At 55.6% G+C, this 6,839-nt stretch overlaps 1 long non-coding RNA gene across 1 annotated transcript; it reads right to left on the bottom strand.

Moving 5' to 3' along the window:
• Window positions 1–694: 694 nt before the first annotated feature.
• LOC109945564 (uncharacterized) lies at window positions 695–1,954 on the bottom strand. Its single transcript, XR_002268794.1, has 2 exons — window positions 1,131–1,954; window positions 695–1,047 (listed from the first exon to the last, which is right to left on the bottom strand). It is a non-coding gene; the product is annotated as an uncharacterized lncRNA (long non-coding RNA).
• Window positions 1,955–6,839: the final 4,885 nt, after the last annotated feature.

Below are 6,839 nucleotides of genomic sequence, written 5' to 3' on the forward strand. Positions count from 1 at the left end.
TCGCTCAACTTAAAATTGTTACTACACAGGTCACTTAAAATGGCACATTTTTGGGATCTAACATAGAGGCAATTACACATGGCGTAAAACTCCATAAGACTATATTTGCTACTGAAGGACCTGAAGCACTTATGTGCATATCTTAACGGATTGTTCTTCAATTTTAACAAGGATCGACTTATGAACGCTACTCGCCTTCAATAATTATTGGGCTGCGATAACGCTCGTATAAGACCTCTAATCGATCAACAAGACATTTATTTATCCAAAGGGGCATGGAATGTGATAATTGACAAAGCAAAGCATCACATTGCCATACCACAAAAATCATGGCAACACCGAGATACTACCCACGAATCGTTTGAAAATTAAACTTACTTCTCGCCTGCCACTACATCACCCTTAAACACACAACCATCACGAGCATCCTTCACACGATTATATAATAGCGACCTAAGCGTCATGTCACAATATATACATCTTCCCCCATTGCGAGTATAACCATATCACGACATATACCCGCACGCCTCAATCAAATATCTTACGCAACCACTACTACAATACACCACAGCACACACGTACATACATGTCCTAATTAAATCCTCGCATCCCATGTATTTCCAATTTACTCATCACATTAAACAACACAACATATTTGCTTACCAAAACGTGAAGGCAACCTTGCTACGACATATGACCAAAACATTTTATGCCCACACACCTTCCAACACCAATGCCCACCACATCGACCAAAATATAATTATAAAAAAAACTACAAATCGCACACATCAAACAATACATCGCATATATTCCTATCGAAATATAAAAACGTTCGAGTTCCTTTCTACTTCTTTTTCTTTCGCCACGAACTTCAATCCATACAAATACATTTTCTTACACATGCACAACATAGACCAAAGCTTAAACAGATTAATCCACAAAATACCAAGTGAACAACCTGGACGAATCGAGGCTAGTCACATGGGCTGTCCGTAAGGCTTGGCATTTCGTCGAACGGCCAAGCGCGGAGCGCGACTTTGACGGTGGCTGCGATTATACACGAGTTTAGGGACTTGGCATATCGTCGACACCATGGATACAAAAACAGCAAGGGTAGCGGAATGTCTCACCGAGGGTCGATGACATCGCGAGCGGGTCTGCGCCAAAAATAGCAAACGCCCGGCGAGCGTCACGGCGTGCTGTCTACCGGGCTTCACGAAACAGCGAGCCGGCAGCATGCGGCTTGCTGCACATTTTCACGAACAGCCGGCGGGTACCACAGAGAACAGCGAGGAGGGGCTCGCTGTGTGCAGAGGAGGGCGCAGGAACAACAAAAATGGAGCAGGGAGGGGCACTGTTTGGGTGCTCGGATGGGGGAGCCGAGGGGAGAAAGTCTCCTGCTGCTGGGCAGCCATGGTCAGCAACAGCAGGGGCTGGCCACCCTTGACGCGAGCAGGGGGCGACCTCGGATCAGAGCTATGGCGCAGCACCTCCAAAGGGAAAGAGCAGAGGGAGGCAGATGCAGTGGGGAAAGGGCGCAGGGAGTCCTGGACGCCATGGCCAGCCGATGGTGTGGCCGAGCAGGAGGGGTGCTGGCCATGGAAGGGCTGCTGGCGGCCATGGATAAAGGGGCAGAGGAGGTCGCGGCCAAGAGGAGATCAAGGGCGTCGGCATGATTCCAGGGAGCTCCAGCTCCTGCGGTAAGAAACAGAGGGAGGAGGAGCTGCCGCCATGCCTGGAGGGTATGCGCTGGAGAAGAAGAGCTGGGCGCCTGCTGCAGCCATGGGGAGGAGAGGAGGACGCCGGCGTTGAGGGAGCTTGGCGGCCATGGGAGGACGAGGCGCGCCTGCTGCCGAGCGCCATGGACAGAGAGGGAGCTCGACTCCCTGCGCGCTGGCTGTTGCGCCGTGAAGAAGAAGAGGCAGGGAAGCTGTGGCGGCTGGAATTTTTTGAGGGGTGGGAGTGCAAAAATGACTCCACTTGCTAGGAGAGGGCTGCTATTTATAGAGGGGCATTAGGGCTAGGGTTTCCTTTAGTGGGCTGGGCCGGGCTGGAATGGGCTTGGCCCAAAACATGAAATCGGGTCGCGCTAATTTGTTTTTTCGAATAAAAATGTTCCCGCGGAATTCGTCTGTGTAAAAACAGAGCGAGCTGGAGTTCGGACGAACGAAAGATTGAGCGATTAATTCGGCCAAGAGTCTAATTTGATTTCGCTCGAGAATAATTACCTACGCGTGATTCGAAAATAAATCGTCCTGAGATTTGATCGGTTTTGGATTTTTAGTCGGAGAAGGCGGATCGTGATATTTTAAAATTGCGGTCGATACAGGGTTTTGAATTCGGTTCGGACATGAGATATTTAGCCGAGTCGGATAAATTGATTTGATGACGACATATTAAGCATTCCGTTTGAGAGTGCGGAGTCGGATTAAAATAGTCAGACATCGAGCGAAGTTCGAGGAGTTAGACTAGGGCTCAGATCAAATAACAGTCGTCGAGAGTTTGATTTAATGAGCTTCAGATGAGATTTATAATTCGAGATGGATTATCAAGTTCGCATTCATGCCAAGAATTAAAAGTTTTCACAGGCTCCAAAATTGGCCTTCTGTGAGACTGAGTAACTCCGAATTCGGCGAAATGTGAATGAATAATCTGGATAATCAGAGACATACGCGCGTGAGAAAGAGAAATTTTTATTGAGCATCCGAGATTAGGATTAATCTCCTGTCATAACACGAAACTGACACCTGGGGTGTCACATCTGAGGCGGCTGTGAACCCTTCGAGGGCCAGCCTATGAACCCCTGATCAGTAGTGGGCGCGGAGCCCGAGGGGCCTGAGGCGGCCGTTGAACCCTTCCGAGGGGCCGGCCTTCGAACCTCTGACCAGTAGTGGGCGAGGAACCCAAGCGCTCTGAGGCGGCTGTTGAACCCCTCCGAGGGGCCAGCCTTTGAACCTCTGATCAGTAGGGAGGCTCGGGGCCTATTTCCTTCACGGAGAAGGATCCTTTTCGGGGTATCCCCCTTTCCCGGTCCCTGTTGTAAGAGAGAGAAAGAGGAAAAGGAAAAGGATACGAAATCGAATGACGTGGCGTACCTTTTTTGATGGGGTCATTATGGAGAAGGCGAAGCGTCGCTCGCTTCTCTTGCCAGAGGCGCCGCCTGTCCCGCCGCGGAGTTAATGCGACGGGGCGAGTGGTTCGCGGGGCGGCCGTTGCGCGTGCGCGAGCCGTTCGAGGAACGGAACACGGGCGCGCCGTCTTCATGCCGTGAGAGAGGGTTCTCTCGCTGCCCCTGGATGGGACGTAAGCTTGGCTGACGACGTGACCGCTGCTCCTGCCCGCCTGCCACCGCCATTACTGCCGGCCCATTTTTGGCCGTATTGACCGTCGCGCCTGGCTGGCACTGCTGGGTCATACGCAGGGTTGCCTCGAGTCGCGGTACTGGTTCCGCAGTCGAGGAAGCGTGGTTGTGGTGCGAGTGGCGGTGCAGTTGTTTGCACGTAGCAACCGGCGCGCCGGTTGCATGACGCGTGGGCCTGGGCCTCCATGCTGGGTGCGGTGGAAGTCAGAGGGGCGCGCCCACTTGGCACGGTTGCATGCCGCCTGCATGGCTGTCCGCCCTTTCACCCGCTGGTCTGGGCGAAAGTGGAGGAAAGCTTGTAACCGCTGGGCGGTTGTATGCACCGCGCGCGGCGGTTTGGCTTCTTCCGCCCTAGGCCAGTTTGCATGACGCGTGGGACCCAGCCCCCGCGCCGTAGAGGGAGGACCTTGGAGCGTGTTGGAGAAGACTCAGCCCACGACGGCTGGGGACGCAAGTAGGGAGAGTTGCCTTTAAAAGGAGGGTGACCCCCTTGAAAGGCGACCATGTCTTCGCGCTCCCTTATGCATCGTGCCTTTCCGCCTTCCGAGCCCCCGGATGGGGAACACTCGCAGTCCTTCCGCCTTGTCGTTGGAGGAACGCAACTTCATGGAAGTTGGTACCTTTCAGCCATCGTTCGGCTTCAAGGATTTTCATCATGCAGCCCGGCTGCACCCCCTCGCCGGTGGTCACCCAAGACGGTGACCACCAGCCCCTGGATGGGGAGAAGCAAGCCGGGCTGCGGCCCCCGCCCCTCCCTCAGCTTCAAGGATGTTTACCATCCTTGCTGGGGTGGAGAGCGAGGCGAGCCGGGGCTCTACCTCCCGCACGGGTCGGCTGGCCACCTCCTCTTCCAGTTTCTGGTGGTGGAAACCATCCTCCAGCTCTGCGAAGGAGGCGTCCTCCAGCCATGCCGGGGAAGGCAAACTGTTGCTGCCCAGCTAGGATGCAACATTCCGCCCTCTTCCTCGCTTTCGTGGCGAGGACGGGAGCGAGGACTTGCCGGTGCGCTTTGGAGCGGCCCGCGTTCGCCGGTGCGGCGTTGGTGGAGAGGCGGACGCCGCCGTCGATGCTGACGTGGTGGCAGCCGGGGGAAGCTTCCCCACCATCGAGGCCGTCAGTGCCGCCTACGGGCCGGCCTCCGGCTCTTTGGCTTTGATGTCTGGTTCGCGTCCCTTGAGCGGGGACGCGAACGAGAGCCTTCCGGTGGCCGCGTCCGTCCTGGGACCATAGCTGCTGCAGTTCGGCCACCCGGAATGGGGGTCGTCGTTGCTGCTGCTGGAGCGGGCGATGGTGAGCCATCCGTCGGCCTTCTGTTGCTCCACAGGCCCCCCAATCGTGTGGGGTTGTTCGTACCTGCGGAGGTGGAACCGGAGTTCCGTTTGTAATGGCACCTTGAATGCCAGGGTTTTGTTCATCGTGGCTGTCGGGGCCTGAATATGTGTATATTTTTGGTGCGGAGCTGTGTTTTTTCCTCATTTCAAGCACTAAGACTCGCCTGTCGGCTATCTGAACCGCTTCACCAAGCGTGAGTTGCCTCGTGCAAAGGTGACGAGTGAGGTATCCGTATCCCGGAGGCGTAGGAGTCCCTCGGCTTGGTCGGCCTTGCTGCCCGAGGCTTCTCTTGCTTAGTTAAAGGAAAACCCTCGGCTGCTCTTCGATGAGCCGAAGCCGAAGGTAGCGGTGTGAGCACGGACAGAGGCCGAGTTGGCTCGAAAAGAAGAATTGGTCGGCCGGAGCCTGACCGGGTCGTCCACTGGCGGGACCGACGCCAGAGTTGAGTTGTCGAGGCCACGGGCCGGGCTGATGTCTTCGGGGGACAGCTGGCCGAGGCCTCGGGGTGGCTGGCCGAGCCGTCTGCTCGAGCCGGATTCCTGGAGAAGACCCTGGCAGCGATGGCCCGGGCGTGGTGCTGATGTCGTCCTTCAGAGTGGAGATCCTCCGAGCGCGTCACCGTCCGAGGCTTGGTCGGACCTCGCCGAAGGTGTAGTTGACGCCGAGGGTGCTGCTGCTCCCTTCAACTGTCAAGATCCGAGCCTGCAGGATCGGATTATCTTGTAGTGTGTGTTTTTTGCGGCCGCCGAGGCCCAAACACACCATCGTCGTGTTGTAAAGCTACGTTTCTTTTCCTCTTGTTTCGAGTATCTGGACTTTTTTGTCGGTAACAGAATTTTCTGTGCGAGCGAGAGTTGCTTTTCACGGAAGGCGATGAGTGAGGTATCCGTATCCCGGAGGCGTAGGAATCCCTCGGCTCGGTCGGCCTTGCCGCTTACGCGCACTCTTACCCGTCCATAGAGTTCTGTCACCGACGCAGTCGAGAAGGCCCAAAGAATCGTTTCAGCAGAGGAGCTTTCGAGCATGAAGACTTGTTCGGTCCGCGGAATCACCGATCCGAATGCGAGTTACTTATCGCAGAAGGTGATGAGTGAGGTATCCGTATCCTAGAGGCGTAGGAGTCCCTCGGCTCGATCAGCCTTGGCTGCTTACGTGTACTCCGACGTTTTCAGGATCCACTTTCGAAGTAGTCGAGAAGCACGAAAGACATTCTGGTAGAAGAGATCTTTTTTCGAGGAAAATTTCGATGCAGAGGGGGTTCCCCCCCTTTTAGCCCCCGAGGGAGGGTCGGGCTTTGCCGAGGCAAGGCTGACCCTTCCTTGATGACTAAACTTTGTGTGGGAACGAGGTGTACGAACAACTTGAAAGCATCTTAAGGGTAGAAGCGACGTAGCTGTTGGATGTTCCAAGCGTTGCTGTAGACCTCGCCTTGACTGTTGGCCAGCTTGTACGTTCCGGGCTTCAGAACTTTGGCGATGACGAACGGACCTTCCCAGGGAGGCGTGAGCTTGTGCCGCCCTCGGGCGTCCTGTCGCAGCCGAAGCACTAGGTCGCCCACCTGGAGGTCTCGGGACCGAACCCCTCGGGCGTGGTAGCGTCGCAGGGACTGCTGGTACCGCGCCGAGTGTAGTAAGGCCATGTCCCGAGCCTCTTCCAGCTGGTCCAGCGAGTCTTCTCGATTAGCTTGATTGCTTTGGTCGGCGTAGGCCCTCGTCCTCGGGGAACCATATTCTAAGTCTGTGGGCAAGATGGCCTCGGCCCCATAGACTAGAAAGAACGGTGTGAAGCCCGTGGCTCGGCTCGGTGTTGTCCTCAGACTCCAGACCACCGAGGGGAGTTCCTTCATCCACCGCTTGCCGAATTTGTTGAGGTCATTGTAGATCCGCGGCTTGAGTCCTTGCAGGATCATGCCGTTGGCACGCTCTACTTGCCCATTCATCATGGGGTGAGCCACGGCGGCCCAGTCCACCCGGATGTGGTGATCCTCGCAGAAGTCCAGGAACTTTCTGCCGGTGAACTGGGTGCCGTTGTCGGTGATGATGGAGTTCGGGACCCCAAACCGATGGATGATGTTGGTGAAGAATGCCACCGCCTGTTCGGACCTGATGCTGTTTAGGGGTTGGACCTCGATCCACTTGGAGAATTT

Source organism: Zea mays, chromosome 4 (genome assembly GCF_902167145.1).
Source record: "Zea mays cultivar B73 chromosome 4, Zm-B73-REFERENCE-NAM-5.0, whole genome shotgun sequence".
Lineage (NCBI taxonomy): Eukaryota > Viridiplantae > Streptophyta > Magnoliopsida > Poales > Poaceae > Zea > Zea mays.